Raw genomic sequence first — 17760 nt, forward strand, 5'->3', positions numbered from 1 at the left:
GAGAGAGACAAAAACCTGGCAAATTTATATCTTCTTTTCCAGTGAAATTCTTCACTGATATTGAAAAGGTGAAAACAAGCAATGTTAATTCTCTAAATGAAGTATTAACAGTAACTGCACGATAAAGTGTAGTATATTGCCACTTAAGTGTGGCTCAATATCAGTGAAGAATTTCACTGGAAAAGAAGATATAAATTTGCCAGGTTTTTGTCTCTCTCACCAAGGTCATCAGCTGTCGAACGCCGACGAAGGGAAATAACCCTGAAATCCGGATACGTTCGTGCTGCTGATCGAGGTGAGAGGGATAACTTCCCTTGGCAAACAGGACACAGTCGTGTGTCGATAAGCCAGCTGGAGGAGATGTCCTCCTGGGGCTAAAAGCAACAGTAACATCCACCCCTAGGGGTCAGCCACACTTAAGTGGCAATATACTACACTTTATCGTGCAGTTACTGTTAATACTTCATTTAGAGAATTAACATTGCTTGTTTTCACCTTTTCAATATCAGTGAAGAATTTCACTGGAAAAGAAGATATAAATTTGCCAGGTTTTTGTCTCTCTCACCAAGGTCATCAGCTGTCGAACGCCGACGAAGGGAAATAACCCTGAAATCCGCATACGTTCGTGCTGCTGGTCGAGGTGAGAGGGATAACTCCCTTGGCAAACAGGACACAGTCGTGTGTCGATAAGCCAGCTGGAGGAGATGTCCTCCTGGGGCTAAAAGCAACAGTAACATCCACCCCTAGGGGTCAGCCACACTTAGGTGGCAATATACTACACTTTATATATATATATATATATATATATTCATTTACTTTGAGTAGTTTTGGAAAGATTCGATATGTTTTGAAAATTATTCTCGTATGTCGTCACATGCCCTTCCTTTCGTTTTTAAACTTAAAGTGTATACTCGAAACATCTTTTTTCTGGCAGAACTGTGTACAAAGCACGTTTTTGAACGATTTGTAAGGTACGTCATTCCTACTTATGCATTTATAGCTTGAAGAGGCTGAATGGCCCTCATTGCCAACAAAACTGATGCGTGATTGATTTTCTCGGCGCAACATCCACATAATCCTTGGTTACTTAGTAATTCTTTTACGTGGCAAGTTTTTGGTAGTTTCTCGTAGACAAACTTTTAATCTTGTACAGCAATCATAAAATTTTCGATATCAGCTTGGAGCCTGGTTTTCTAGTACAATGAAAAGTATTTCCTGATCAATTTCCATTCTGCCAATCTTGTCAAGAATTGACCAAATAAAGCTATTCGTGCAATTGCATTTTTGTATTTGTATCTTTCATTACTTTGAATAAAAATAAAACATCTTGTCATAGATTTACTCCTATCCCTCTGAGTTGCATGTAACTTCCATCTTTGTTATATACCTGTTGACTTTCTTGAAAGCAGAACACTTATTTTAAAAATCTTATTCCTGTGCTTGAAGTTAGCTTTTCAAAGTTAGTTTGCCATCATTCTCTACAAGTTTTTTTTCCTTCTATACTATATAATAGGTTATTTCATTATAAATTTCAGGATTTCCGACACACTTTGTGTTCGAGGCAAATCTCATTCAATTTCGACTTCTAGACGATGTACTCTTAAGTATTGTCATAGTAATATGTATTTCTTTTCTCTCTGTATTTTTTTCTCTATACTTTTGCGAGCTTACATTCTAAATGAATAAATCTATCATTATTTTTCTTATTTCTTTCCTGTGTAACACTGCATATTCCACTAAACATCCGAGCAGTGTTTTCTCTAAACATAGTCTATCATTGTACCAGCAACAATGTTAATATCTGTTAATTTTCCATTGTGGCAAGCTGGCAGAAACGCTAGCACGCCGGGCGAAATGTTCAACAGTATTCCGTTTGTCTTTATGTTCCGAGTTCAAATTCCATCGAGGTCGACTTTGCCTTTCATCCTTTCCGGATCGATAAATTAAGTAGCAGCTGCGTACTGGTGTCAATATAATCGACTGAACCATTCCCCCAAAATTTCGGCTTTGTTCCTAGACTAGAAAAGAATATCTGTTAATTTTATATTAAATTTATATATATTTGAACTAGTGCTTCGCAGGTATAACTGTTTGGTTAAGAAGGCCGCTTTACAAACATGTCGTTTTGGGTTCAGTCGCTCGGCGCAGAACCTTGAGCAACTGTCTTCTACTATAGTCACGGTTCGACCAGTGCTTTATACGTGGATTTGGTAGATAGGAAATTGTTTGTCTCCCCTCTGTTTAACAAGCGGTGTTAGTTTATGTTCTCGTAACTTAACGGTTCGGCAAAAGATGGGAAATGGATCTAAGACTTAAAAATAAGAGTTTGGATCGATTGGACAACTAAAATTTTCCAGGAAATCCAGGAACTTTCCAGGAAATCCTTTGAATTTTCCAGGAACCCCCGGAATTTCCCAGGAAGGTGATCATAATTCCTCGGGACTTTCCAGAAAACCCGGGGATTTACTGGAAAGTTCCGAGGATTTAGGATCAACTTGCTGGAAAATTCCGGTGGTTCCCTGGAAAGTTCCAGGGATTACCTAATAAGTTCCGATGATTTAGGATCAACTTCCTGGAAATTTCCAAGGATTTCCTGGAAAGTTCCGAGATTCAGGATCAACTTCCTGGAAAGTTCCGAGGATTTCCTTGGACGTTCCGAGAATTGAGGATCAACTTCCTGGAAATTTCCGGGGGTTCCATGGGAAGTTCCAATGATTTCCTGGAAACTTCCGAGGATTTGCAGGGAAGTTCCGAGGATTTGGGATTAACTTCATGGGAAGTTCCGTGGATTTCCTGGAAAGTTCCGGGTTTTTCCTGGAAAGTTCCCCGGATTTCATGGGAAGTTCCGAGGATTTAGGATCAACTGTCTTGGAAATTCCGGGGGTTCCCTGGAAAATTCCGATGGTTATCTTGGAAAATCCGGGGATTTCCTGGAAAGTTCAGAGGATTTTCTGGGAAGTTCCCAGGATTTAAGATCATCTCCGGGAATTCCGAGGATTTCCTGGAAATTCCTGGGATTTCCTGGAATTTTCTGAGGATTTCATTGACAGTTCCGAGGATTTCATGGAAAGTTCCGGGGATTTAAGATCAATAACGCAAGAAGTGGGAGGCAAAAGTTTTAATACTTCTTTATAGGTTTCACTTGTTTCATCCACTCAGAATTACATCATCAACTGCGAAGTATATATATACACCGCTCACTCACACACACACACACACACATATATATGATGAACTCTCCGGTCGAAGACGATGTATGAAAGTTCATGTATGTTCATGTCGCTCATTAGCTCACTCTTTCCATCAAATCGATGTGTCTGAACAGATGTACAGTGTACCACGCGTCAGGTGTCGAAGTGATCGCAGAGAGGCGTGAGATGAAGTATCTTGCTGAAGAACAAAACGCACCATCCGGTCTAGGAATTGAAATCACGATCTAGCGATCGCGACTGCAGTACTCTAACCACTAGGCCATACTCCCTCATTATATATATTATATACATGTATGTAATATATAGGGTGGTCCAAAAGTAGGTTTACAGTTATTCAACTATCTCTTTTGCATTCATATTACTAGTATACATCTTAATTATAAAAAAAATATGAAACCATTATTCTATGCTAGTTTAATTGTAAGATAGAAATTTTAATGTAATAAAATATCTTAAAAGAAATTTAAAGTTCCTACGTGATAACTGTAAACCTACTTTTGGAAGAACCTGCAGATATGCATGTATGTAACTATGTATGTATGTATGTATGTATGTATGTATGTGTGTATGTATGTGTGTATGTGCATGTGCATACACAAAATGCATACACATGCATATAATCATACATTCATGTAAAGGAGAGAGAACACTACGTCTTCAGACTGCATTAGGGAAGAGATATACATATAAAAAGAATGTGAGGGGTTTAGTTCACTTACGATCTAAACGAATAGCTTGATGGACGTATATGAGTTTACGTCCATCATATTTTCTCGCTCTATATACACATTTACAATATGGACACATCATTCAGAATACTGCCAAAATACTGCCTGGATTTACTTGGGATTTTAACTAAAACCCTATATCTTCATGCAACTACCAATCAACATCCGTATCTTCTGGAAAAAGATGAGGTGTGAACATTATTCTGCTGCCTATATTCTTCTAACTACTCTTACTCTTTTTTCTTCTATTTTTACTCCTTTATTCTTCTATTTTATTCCTTATATACCATGAATTTTATTCCTTGTAATATGTAAAATTTCCCCGTCTAAATATTCATGCCGTGTCTCTGATGATGGTATATCTAGTGCACGGACATGCTAACCAAGCACTTAGGTTGTCCCAGAAACGGCTGTAAGGTTTCAAATTACTCTAATTAAATTATTCTAAATGACTTGAGACAATCGTTCTGCCTTGGTTTTGATTTTTCCTCATATATATATATATATATATATATATATATATATATATATATATATATATATATACACACACACATGCATACATACATACACATACACACAGATACGCACGCACATGCACTCTTCTATTTTTTTTCTCAGTCTATCTATCTATCTATCTATCTATCTAGCTATCTAGCTATCGATCTGTCTGGCTGTGCGTCTGTATTTAGCTGATATATACCAAAATCTGTGCCTGTATGTTTGAACGTGTGCGAGTTTCCAACGTTACGATGCCGTGAGTGGGGATGGGGAGTGGAGAGAATGGTGAGATCTTTTGACCTCGTCCTCCCACCGCGGGATAACTGCCATCATTTGATTACTATTCCAATATGAGAGCTGCCAAAACTTCTCTTGGCAGAAACATCATCATCCCCATCACTATCTCATCACCATTATCATCATCGTCATCGACATTATCATCGTCATCGACATTATCGTCGTCGTCGTCGTCGTCGTCGTCGTCGTCGTCGTCGTCGTCGTCGTCGTCGTCGTCAGCAGCAGCAGCAACATCATTAACATCATCGTTAAAATCATCATGGACATGGTCATCATCATCACATCACCACCAACACCATGATCTTCTTCCTCCTATTATCATCATCATTGACATTAATACCAATCATCATCATCATCATCATAAATATTACCATCATTCTTAACATCAGCATCATCACCACCTCCAAGATCAATATTAGTGACATTGCCACCACAGCCACCACCACTACCACCATCATCATTGTTATTAAACTACCATTTACTAATCATCAACACTAATAAATACCACAACCACCACCACCACTTCATTGCTACTACACCAAGTCATTACCACCACCACCACCATCACCCCATTAACTCCAGCATCCTTATCCTAATCATTATCATCGTCATTTCAACTCATATCGCGGCAGTTTCTATGTAGTCCCTCGACCTACAAGAAATAGCAGCCAAATTTCCCTCAAATCACTACCCTATTTTCTTAAACAACGAACACACGAGAAATGTCGTCACAGCCGCATCACTTTTGTCCAAAGACAAGACTAGATAAGGAGTGACCTTGGGTTAAACAACAACAACAACAACAAAACAAAACAAAAACAACAACAACAACAACAACAAAAATAACAACAGCAATAAAAGGATGGCGGCAACAGCAACAACATACCACGCCACCCCCACAGACACAACTATTACTAGCAGGGCTACCTCCAATGGCACTTCCCCACCCCACCGACAATGTGTAGCATCCACCGCCGCCGCCGCCACCAACACTGTTCCTTTCTGTATCGCTATGGCTACAAGAATTGGCAAGAAGCAGCAGCGATGCTAAGGCCAAGGTAGTGTTGGTGGGTGATGACGACGACGACGATAATGATGATGATGATGATGATAAGGACGATGGTGGCGACGACGGGGTGGTGATGGTGAGAGAGGGGGAACATGAAGATGGACTGACTGTCAGACAGACAGACAGACAGACGGACGAACGGGCAGCAAGATAACCAGCCAACCAGTGAGCTAGTCAGCCAGCTTCACTGACTGACAAACTGACGAACGGACAGTAGGGTTGTGGGTAAGAAAAGGGGAAACAGCAAGCCATGGCATGTGCACTGTCCCCTAATAATAATAATAATAATAATAATGATGATGATAACGGTAGCAGCAATAGTAGTGTGTGTGTGTGTGTGTGTGTGTGAGAGTGTGTTGGTCGGGGACTGCAGAAACAGCAGCTAGTCAGGAATGTTCAAGCTAGACAAGGAGTTTAGAGTACGATAGCTGATTGTTTGACTGGCTGGATGGATAGAAAGATGGATAAATTGATGGTTGCATGTATTAAGAAAGAAAAAGAGAACGAGAGAGAGAGAGAAAGCGAGAGCGAGAGAAATGAGAGAGACGGACAGAGGGGGGAGAGAGAAAGAGAGAATTTGGAGGTTGAGGTGGATTTTGAAGAATGGCTGAAAGAACAGTAGAAAGAATGGATGGATGGATCGATAGAGAGAGGGAAGAATATATGTTGAAGAAAAAGATTGAAGGATAGATAGATGGAAGAATGAACTTGGTGGCTAGATAGATGGAAGTGTGGAGCACCCTAACATAGCAATGAATAATAGTAACAATTGCAGAATTAGTGATTCCCAGAGCTTACCAACCCTACTACTATCTGCCCCCTCTCTCTTCTCTCTCTCTCTTATTTTATTTTAGTTTATTTATTTTCCTTTCTATTCTCATTTTGATCTTTGTCCCTTTCTCTCAGTGTATCTCTTTTTCTTTTATTTTTGTTGGCTTCAACCAAGTCTTCTTGTCTCACCCACTTTTTCTCTCTTGTACATTCCCACTATCTCATCATCATCTCCATCATCATCGTAATCCATCACAATTTATCTTCTTACCATTTCTTACAAGACAGATTACAGACGAACAGTTGCATGCACCACACATTCACACACACACACACACATGTAAATATGTATACATTCATAGGTATACACACACACACACACACTGCTGTCAATTCTTAGCTCTACCATTCACTCTCTTTCTCACCCACCAACCATATCTGATACGTACTTTCAGTCTCTTCTGCTACTGTTTCCTGTCTCTAATGTTTAGTTGATATCGGCCTCTCACCCTTTCTCTCTCTCTCTCTCTGTAAATATAAATGTATATATAATATATATATATATCCATCTTTATTCATCTTCTATCTCTCCATTTTTCTTCATCACTCTTTCTTTCTCTATAATTTTCCCCCCACATTTCTCTCATTGATTTTCCTATACCGTCTACTCATTCTCTCACACTGTGTCTGTCTATGCATCTAGTTATTTTTACCTCTTGCTCAGTATTTCTCTCACTAAAATGTCTATCTGTCACGCTTAGTCTATATATATATCTTCCTTTCTGTCTGTCAGGTTGTTACGCTCTGTCTCTGTGTCAGTCACGCTTAGTCTGTTTCTCTCTCTTCCTCTCTCCTGTCTGTCAAGCTATCTCTCTGCCACTCTCTAAATCTGCTTGTCTTCCACCACCCTTTCTTTCGTCATCATTAGCATCATCCCATCGACGTATAACAAACGATTATTTCCTTCGTCGACGTTATCCACCTTCGATCCTTGTTGGAGCCTTCATTCCTTCATTCCCTTACTCACTCACTATCCCCGTCATTCCCTCACTTACTCAATACTCCCTCCCTCACTCATTATCCAACTCAGTTATTTATATCTCTCTTCCTCATACTATTCCTCTTTACTGTTTCACTATTTCCCCTCGCTATTACTCTTCCTACCTCTCTTCAACTCTTGCCATCTCTTCCGCCCCTTCGCATTCTTATTCTTTCTTTTCTTCTCTCTTATTTTGCTGTATTGTTTTATCTTCTCACTATATCGTTCGTTCATCGCACTTTCTTTTCTCTTCCACTTTTTCTTTCCCCTTTTTCTCTACTTTCTCTGCTCATGTATTTTACCTTACCCCTCCCTTTCTCTCTTTATCTGCCTTTTTCTTACACGATTTGTCTACTTCCTCTCTCCCTTCTTTCTTTCTCTGTAAATCCCCTTTTCATACATTTACTATTCTCCTCTCATTCTTTCTGTCCCTTTAATTTATCATCGTCTCTCTCTTTCTCTTAAGCTCCCTTTTTTGTAAGGATTTTTTCCTTTCTATTTCTCTCTACACCTTTAATTCCTTCTTTCTGCACGCATTTCTTTTCTCTAGGTTCTTAATCTTCTCTCTGCTTTCTTAACTCTCCTTCTCTCTATCATATAGAGCCCACTTTTTCTTTCTCTCTCTTTAATTCTTTGTAATTAAGTCACGTCTCTCTTTACTCTCTCTTTCTCTCTCTCAGTTTATTGCTCCCTATGTACTCTTCTCTTCGTTGAAAGTTCTCTTATTTTTTCTGTTATCCCTTTTTTTCTCTCTTACTTTTCACAGCTTTTCCTCTTCTAAAAAAAAGTACCTATCATTACTACAACTACCAGCACTATAACAAATACTATTACAGCCCTCACCATCACTACTACTGTTACTACTGCTACTGCTCCCCTCGTCTTTTTCTCTCACTCTCTCCTTCTCTCTGTCACTCTCTTTTCTTTGCTGCTGCTGCTACTATTAAACTCACTCCAGCCACACTCACCTCTTACTCCAGTGCGAATCTCTACTACAACTTCTACCACTATATTACAACTTTGGAAAACAAGACTATGGCTGCTACGTCCTTTGAGCTGCGGCCAGCAGCAGACAAGTAAGTGTAACGACAACAATTTCATCCGGAACACACACACAATTCACTGAAATCTTTCGCTTTTCCTACTTCACAATTTCCTCAATGAGTTCTTTCCCTTCTTTCCGACTTCCTTTTGTCAAAATTTTTCTTTCATCAGATCTTCGAAAAAAAAATCTATAAACATACAAGTATCGCAAGCTCTTCACATTCTTAGTATGTATGTGTACGTACGTGTGTGTGTAAGTGTGTGTGCATATATATATATATATATATATATATATATATATACTGTGTCTACATATTTCTACCATACGCATTCTTTCTTTACTTATCGTCTGGTCTATAGGATAGTTTGCTTGTATCTCAGTTGTGTTTTGTGCTGCCGTGCTAGATTTGGAGGAAGTTCAATGGTAGCAAGAATGATATATATATATATATATATATATACATACACACACGAACCAACGAGGTATCATCCTTTATGCAGTCGCACGACTTGCTGAAAGTAACAGCCGCATATCCCCCCCCCCATTGCATTCTACCGACTAAAGAAAAGATATTGCATCATGTCTTGGATAGATGAAAAGGCAGAATGGTCACTGTTGGAAAGTCTTTGACGATCAGGGCTAAATAACAGTGGATCAAGAGAAAGAGGAACACACACACACACACATATATATATATATATATATCCGATTACGATGTGTGTGTGTGTATATATATATATAGTCATAACCACATGTATATATACATACATAAATATATATGATATTAGTCATTCATACATAGATACATATATGTATACTCATATAACTTGTACTAATATGTATACCGACATTACCATACTTGCATTGATACATATATATATGTGTGTGTGTGTGTGTGTGTGTGTGTGCGTGCGCGCCCGCGCGCAGAAACTAACATGTAATGTGTGTGTGTATGTATATCTCTATGTCTATACATATGTGTGTATATATATGTATAGGCATACCAATATACTAATATGTATGTGCACACTGATAGATACACGTATACATAACTATATACTGCCATACATACATACACACAACACAAACTAGGGAACTTCAGTGTGGTGGGTCACGCGAAATAGTAGAAATTAGCAAGTGGAATCTTGAAATCTTCCGCAAATGATACCTTACCTACCGTCTTAAATAGAGGATGGAAATATTAGATAATGTAATCCTAAAACAATCATTCTCCAAATAAAATGGAATGGTCACCACTGGTATGCCTTTGGGATCATAAGTTTATTCAAAGAGTGTTGACCCATGGCTAAACAAACTCACAAATACACAGATAGCCACAGAAATACACATATAAAGAGTATACGCATGTCATAATACTCTGTTGATCTCTCTAATCTATCTATCTATCTATATATATATATATACATACACACGCACATACATATACACACGTATGTGTGTGTGTCTCACATACCTCCACACATGCATACATTCTGATTAAACTCTCGTACAAGCATGCATATACATACATTCATTTTTATTTATGTATCTGCCCTCCCCGCCTTACAACACACGTACTTCGCGCGCGCACCTCTACCTCCCCACGCACATCGAGGCTCCCTTATAAAACCGTCCGGGTTCCTAACTCCACGAAGGTCCACACAGATACATACATACATACATACATACACACGCCCTTTTGCATAGACAGCCGTAGAAGACGTACACAATGATACATACGTGTGAGCGTACATTTGTATATGGAGGTTGGCTTTAATTCTGTACAATTCAGGACAATTCTGTACGGAAGCCCTGTATGCCCCCCTCCTTCTACACGGAGATATGTATATATATATATATATACGTGTGTGTATGTATATGTGCCTGTGTGTGTTCCTGTGTAAGTATATATGTGTATGTATTGTATATATATATATATATATATATATATATATATATATATATATATATATATACATATATACAATACATACACATATATACTTACACAGGAACACACACACGCACATATACAGTGTGTGTATATATATATATATATATATATATATATATATATATATATATATATATATATATATATATATATATATATATATATATATATGTATGTATGTATGTATGTATACATATTACACATTAATATTCTGTATATTTGTAACCATTTTAGTTCAGTTTAATAATTTTTTCGAAAATCAAGAAAATAATGAAATCAAACGCATTTTACAGTTACTGCATTTATTGTCGATTACTTCCGAATATTATCGATCGTTTGTTTACCTTTCACTTTCAATCAGGGCTCTTTTATTTCGCCATCTTATATGTACAAAGTTCGAAAGATCGGCATTTATTACATACACTTCCAATCATTTTAGCCAATCAGACTCATACTTTTACATGCACACATACAAAACAAAACATAACAGCCAAGTTTTCCAAGCTCATTGACAAATATTCACACACACACACACACACGGCGGCTGTTTTTACATTGTCAAGTTGGATTAGATACAGCAATATTTTATTTTTCACATACTCGTACGCAAATACATTCATATATATATATATATACACACATTTATATATAATAACCGTTTGCAGTGCCGTATAACATATGAAGATATAGCTAGGCACAGATTATTTTTCATTATCGTTTGACGTCCATTTTTTCATGCTTGCATGGGGTAGACGGAATCTGTTGAGGCAAATTTTGTATGCCCGGAAGCCTTTCCTATTGTCAACTCTTACCTGTTTCCCAGCAAGGTAATGTTTCCCTATGGCTAGACACCACTTAAATCTTATTAAGCCATCAAATATAACACAGAAACACACACACACGTACACACATATAGACACTAACACAGTTTTGTATGCTCAATCATTATTGTCATTATCAGAAGAGCCTTTTATTTTCATATCAACATGATCTCACTGTGCGACAATAGGCACAGCCATGGCTGTGGGTAAGAAGCTTGCTTCCCCCACTATGTGGTCTTGGGTTCAGTCCTACTGTGCAGCACCTTGGACAAATGTCTTCTACTATAGTCATGGGCCAACCAAAACCTTGTGCTTGGATTTGATAAATGGACACTGTGAGGATGTCTGTCAATATATATTATCATCATTTAACGTCCATCGTCCATCTGGCGTGAGTTGAATGGTTTGACTGGAAATGGCAAGCCAAAGAGCTGCACCAGATTCCAGTCTGACGTGGCATGGTTTCTACAGCTGGATGCCCTTCCTAACACCAACCACTTTACAGTGTGTGTGTGTGTGTATATGTGTATCCCTTTGTGTTCATGGCTCGATAACTGGTGTTAGTTTGTTTACGTCTAGAGGTTTGTAGATTAAGTACCAGACTTAAGAGAGAAAATTTGTTCAACTAAACCCTTCAAGGCAGTACCCTAGTGCGACATAGTCCAAGGACTGAAACAAATAAAAAGGTAATAGGTAGGGTGGGTCCATGTGCCCTCAAATCCAGAATCTCTCCTCATATCTTTTTTCCTTTTACTTGTTTCAATCATTAAACTGTGGCCATGCTGGAGCATTTTGAAGCATTTTAGTCGAATGAATTTACCCCAGTAGTTTATTTTTTAAAGCCTGGTACTTATTCTATTGGCCTATTTTGCTGAACTGCTAAATTACAGGGACATAAATACACTAACACTTGTCAAGATGTGTTGGGGGTACAAACACAGCCAGGTGTCACACAGTGTGACTGAACTCAGAACCATGTGATTAGGAAGCAAACTTCTTACCACACAACCATACCTGTACCTAACACAATATCCAGTCATAAATCTGGACACTATTCTTATGGATATACTCTTATGATTCATATGGACAAGGATACCTTTGGAAGGGCATCCAGCTGTAAAAACCATGCCATAACTGACCTTGTCTGCACTGGTGCCATGTAAAAAGCACTCAGTCCACTCTGTTGGGTGGTTGGTATAAAGAAGGGTATTCAACCATAAAAACCATGCCAAAACTGACACAGAAGTCTGGTGCAGTCTTCTGCCTGGCCACCTCCTGTCAAACCATCCAACCCATGCCAGCATAGAAAGCAGACGTTAAATGATGATGATGGTGATGATATATCTATATATACACACACACACACACACACACACACACACACACACACACACACACATATATATATAGTGAATGTGTTAGTGTTTGTTCTCCACCACCATTTGACAACTGTTGTTGGTTTGTTTACATCCCTGTAAATTAGCAGTTCAGCAAAAGAGACTGATAAAATAACAGATCTAAAAACATGTACTGGGGTCTATTTGTTCTAGTGAAGCCTTCAAGGCTGCAATCCAATGAGTGAAACGAGTAAAAGACAAATCAATCATTAACGAATATAATTCTTTTTTGTTTTGTTTTTTACTAATAGCATGCTATTGATAGCGTTAGAAATCATTAATGATACTATACTACAAGTAGTTAGTAACTGAAATGCTTGGCTTTAGTTCAGAAAAGAGTGGTCAAAGTCTTTGCCAATACTACTACAAGTCAACTCAGCTGTAAATGACTAATCCTGCAATTGACTGGTGTAATGTTGTGTTCTCGGTCACATATATGTAATGGAAGCCAGGTAACTGGCCCTGTGAGTCCTAGGATTCGAATCTATAATGTCCAGGGTTTGATGATGATGATGATTGATGGTGATGATGACAAAGCAATCAGAATATAATTATGGGATACCGGTAGTGACTAAGTGGCCAAGATTATGGTTATGGTTTTCGGTTCAATTCTACAGTGCAGCACTTCGGGCAAGCATTTTCTTGCAATAACCTTAGGTTGGCATATGCTGCATCAGGAGAATTTGGTTTAAGGAAACTGTGCAGAAGCACATTGTTTATGTATCTGCCTTTATGTTGTGTCACTTTAGTTTATGAGACATTTCAGCACAGCCAATTTGGTGCCACCTATTTGGCAACACTCATTTGATGATGACTTATTTGACAAAAAACATTTTAATATTTATCATGTTCTCTCCTTCTTTCTTTCTTACTCTCTCTCTCTCTCTCTCCCCTCTGTGTGTGAGCATATTTCTCTTCATGTATATGATACGGAAAATGTTTGTCAGTCATGTTCAATTAATAATATCTCTTGCCCTCTTTGTATGAGTATATTTTTGCTCATGTGTGTGTGTGTGTGTGTGTTTGCCTCGTATGCCAAAACATGTTGTTGTCAAAACAGGTTCAATGTCCAGTCAGCCATGCCAAATCCCCAATGACGAAAGAGCTGTGCCCACTCATTCCATTCTGGGTTGATCACCAGCTTGAACAGCTATACCCTATAACTTAGCAGTTCCATTATAGAGATCAATAAAACAAGGATTAGATTGAAATAAGTACTACAGTTTGATATGATTGCCTAAAAACAATGACCTGGCATGGCTGCAGTCCAATGATTGAAACTAACTAAAGAATACAGTTGTAGTATTTTGTTAGTTGCCAAGAGATTTGCTTCCCATCCATATGGTTCGAGGTTCAGTCCCATTGTATGGCACCTTGGGCAAGTGTTTTCTAGTCGAGCCCCAGGCTAACCTAAGCTTTGTCAATAGATTTGGTGAACAGAAATTTAAAGAAGCCATGGTACACACACACACACACACTAGAATGATATAACACAAGAATGGGGGATACCAGGCTTTAATAGTAGATCACAACATCTGATTCCGTGCACTGTGCACCAGCTTTAAGTTGCTCAGTTTATATTCTTAGACCATTATAGAAGGTCATTCTTTAGAATTACTACATAGCTGAATTTATGTGTGTGTGTGTGTGTGTGTGTGTGTGTGTGTGTGTGTGTGTGTGTGTGTGTGTGTGTGTGTGTGTGCTACTGTCTCCTTGTTTTGATATCATATGATAGTTGTAGGCAAGTGTCACCATCATGCAAGCTGTGTTCTTTATTTCTGGTTTTCTGTGAAGACATGTTTGGTCATGAGGAAATATCTTACTTGGAAACTGGTGATGGTTGGCGACAGTATGGGCATCCAGCCATTAGAAATTCGCCTCAATAAACTCCCTCTGACTCATGTGATGATGATGATGATGATTAGTCATCATCTGATGTAATCTACTTTACCTTGACTTATATTTTCTTGATCAAATTGAAGTCAATTATGACACGATCTACTCTCCCATGACCAGGTTTAGTCTTTCATGTGTTATGAAAAGTTTTCACTCATATCTAAGTATGTCTTTTCACTTTTACTTTTCTTGATGCCTAGGACTTGCATGGCTGGTTACCCAGTTTTCATAGAGCATGGTACTCTGTCGGTTACGACTATAAGGGTTCCAGTTGATCTGATCAATGGAGCAGCCAGCTCGTGAAATTAATGTGTAAGTGGCTGAGCACTCCACAAACATGTGTACCCTTAATGTAGTTCCCAGGGAGATTCAGCGTGACACAGAGTGTGACAAGGCTGGCCTTTTGAAATACAGGTACTACTCATTTTTGCCAGCTCAGTGGGCTGGTGCAACATGAAATAAAGTGTCTTGCTCAAGGACACAATGCACTGCTTGGAATTGTACATATGACCTTACAATTGCGAACCAAATACCCTAACCACTAAGCCCTGTTTCTCCACCATCCCATGGCACACAAGTGACCAAGATCACAACATCCTCCTTGAATGGGTTACCTGTCTGTTGCAGGGGTCAAGGCTAGTGATTTTGAGGAAAAAGGAAAGAAAAAAGAAGGCACAATCTCTGAATGTGTATGTTGATTGTATGAATGAAAGATGTGTGTGGTTTTCTTTTTCTTTTTCTCTTTTGAAAGGGTATATGTTTATGTGTGAGGACATATATATAAACAAAGAAATGGGTATCTAAGACTGGCTTATGTGATAAAGGAATGCACCCACTGACCTTATAGATGCAGGAATGGCTATGTGGTAAGTAGGTTGCTTACCAACCACATGGTTCTAGGTTCAGTCCCACTGCGTGGCACTTTATGGAAGTGTCTTCTATAGCCTCAGGCCAACCAAAGCCTTGTGAGTTGATTTGGTAGACGGAAACTGAAAGAAGCCTGTCATATACTCTTTTACTTGTTTCAGTCATTTGACTGTGGCCATGCTGGAGGACTACTGACTGAACCCAGAACCATGTGGCTGGTAAGCAAGCTACTTACCACACAGCCACTCCTGCGCTTATACACACACACACACACACACACACATATACATATACATATACATATATATATATATATATATATATATATATATATATATGCATGTGTGTCTGTGTTTGTCCCCCTAACATCGCTTGACAACCGGTGCTGGTGTATTTACATCCCTGTAACCAAGCAGTTCGGAAAAAGAGACTGATAGAATAAGTACTTGGCTTACAAAGAATAAGTCCTGGGGGTGATGTGCTTGACTAAAGGTGGTGCCCCAACATGGCTGCAGTCAAGTGACTGTAATAAGTAAAAGAATAAAAAAATAAAAGAATTACATTCTATCTAATGTGAATCAGTGAAGTAGCTTCTATATGGTTGGTCAAAATGCTAGAAATACATCTGAATCTCCCTTAAATCTCACTGTACTATTTTGAAAAAAAAAGGAAGAAAAACACTAGGCAATATTTTTGTGCATAAACAGAAAGACGTACTGATCATGACTGGGATGCCTGTGATGGTAGATCTGCTTACACAGGACTTCAATAAAAACAGTTTATCTCACACACATATAATCTTTCATAGGAAGCAGCATGTGGTGATGTGGCATAGAATGCAGCCAAATGAACACTTGTTGGCAGGCAAAATTGTTAACATAGCCAGCAATATGGCAAAGATGTTCAAGAAATAGTGAGTTTTTTTTTTTTTATGTGTCTGAGTTTTAGATGCTAGAATTCTTGAATTCAAATATTACTAGAAACTCATCTCAGCCTTTCATTTGTCCAATACAGATAAAATGTATAAAAGTGTGTATCTATCTATCTATCTATCTATCTATCTATCTAGTTAGCTTGCTAACTAGCTAGCTGTCTGTCTCAGCCAGCATTGACCCAAGCCAAAACTAACTTAACATCACCTAGAAAAGGCATTGAGCGATGCTTCATATTATAGTCATTCTTTCGGCACCATAGCTCATTCGAGTAAAGGGATATGTTTTGCAGAGATATATCTGGGTGTAGGTGATTTATCTGGAATTTGGTGGAGATATTCATCCAGGACCTGTTTGAATGTTATGAGGTGTTTTTCTTCTCTTGGCATGATGTTAAAGAGAGCAGGGTTAAATTGAGGTGAAATAGTTCTTAGTGCTGTAATGTGACATGATTTAAGATTGTTGTAGTGATTGATAGCAAAAGGATCAAGCCTTGCTTGAAGTTGATGCCAACATTATTTGGGCAGTGATGTTGGAATATTTTCCACATCATACAAATGATATAGCACTCAATGCAGCATTGGTGCAAATAAAGTTTGAGTTTCTAGAGACAATTTCAATAATCAAGACCTATCATGTTGTCTATTTTCCTATTGATCAATGTCTGGGGTGCTTCAATTTTTATATTTGGCTGTTAATTGATATATGTGTGTTTGGGCATGTATGTACATCTGTGGTGCAGGCATGGCTGTGTGATTAAGAAGTTTGTGTCACTACAGCATGGCACGTCGTGCAAGTAATTTCTATCATGGCCCCTGTTATTGAATCTGGTAAATAGAAACTGTAGTAAGCTTGTTGTGTATATATGTGTGCATGGCTGTTCATATTTCTCTTGTCATAATTTGAGTGAAACTGTGGTGATGTTTACCATCTGTGTTAACATTATAACCAATTGATCCATACTTCCAAAGAGCAGTGGAAATATAAAAATCCTTCACTTAAAAGATGGACGAGGGTTGGCACCAGCAAGCGCATCTAGCTGTAAAATCTTGTATCAAAATCAATTCCTATTTAAGCCATCTTAGCATAGAAAAGTGGACATTAAATGAATGAATGTGGCAACTTGAACAAGAGTAATTTTTCTATAACCTTGGGTTGCTCCACAGTTTGTGAGTGAAATTGGGTAGATGGAAACTGAAGAAGCCCATTGGATGAATTGTACCTGTAATTT

General features: G+C 38.3%; 1 protein-coding gene across 5 annotated transcripts in view; it reads left to right on the forward strand.

The window, feature by feature from the left end:
* The window catches only part of LOC106879599 (uncharacterized), a 216518-nt gene that overhangs the window by 73395 nt on the left and 125363 nt on the right, over positions 1-17760 (forward strand). For 4 of the 5 annotated variants that reach the window (XM_014929241.3, XM_052971874.2, XM_014929240.3 and 1 more), the window contains exon 1: positions 8627-8693. The exons of the other annotated variant lie outside the window; for it this stretch is intronic. The gene's annotated coding sequence lies outside the window, so the exon portion shown is untranslated. Of the gene's footprint in view, positions 1-8626; positions 8694-17760 lie in introns of those variants that run through there. 5 annotated transcript variants of the gene reach the window in all.

Source organism: Octopus bimaculoides, chromosome 11 (assembly GCF_046866305.1).
Source record: "Octopus bimaculoides isolate indiv1 chromosome 11, ASM4686630v1, whole genome shotgun sequence".
Lineage (NCBI taxonomy): Eukaryota > Metazoa > Mollusca > Cephalopoda > Octopoda > Octopodidae > Octopus > Octopus bimaculoides.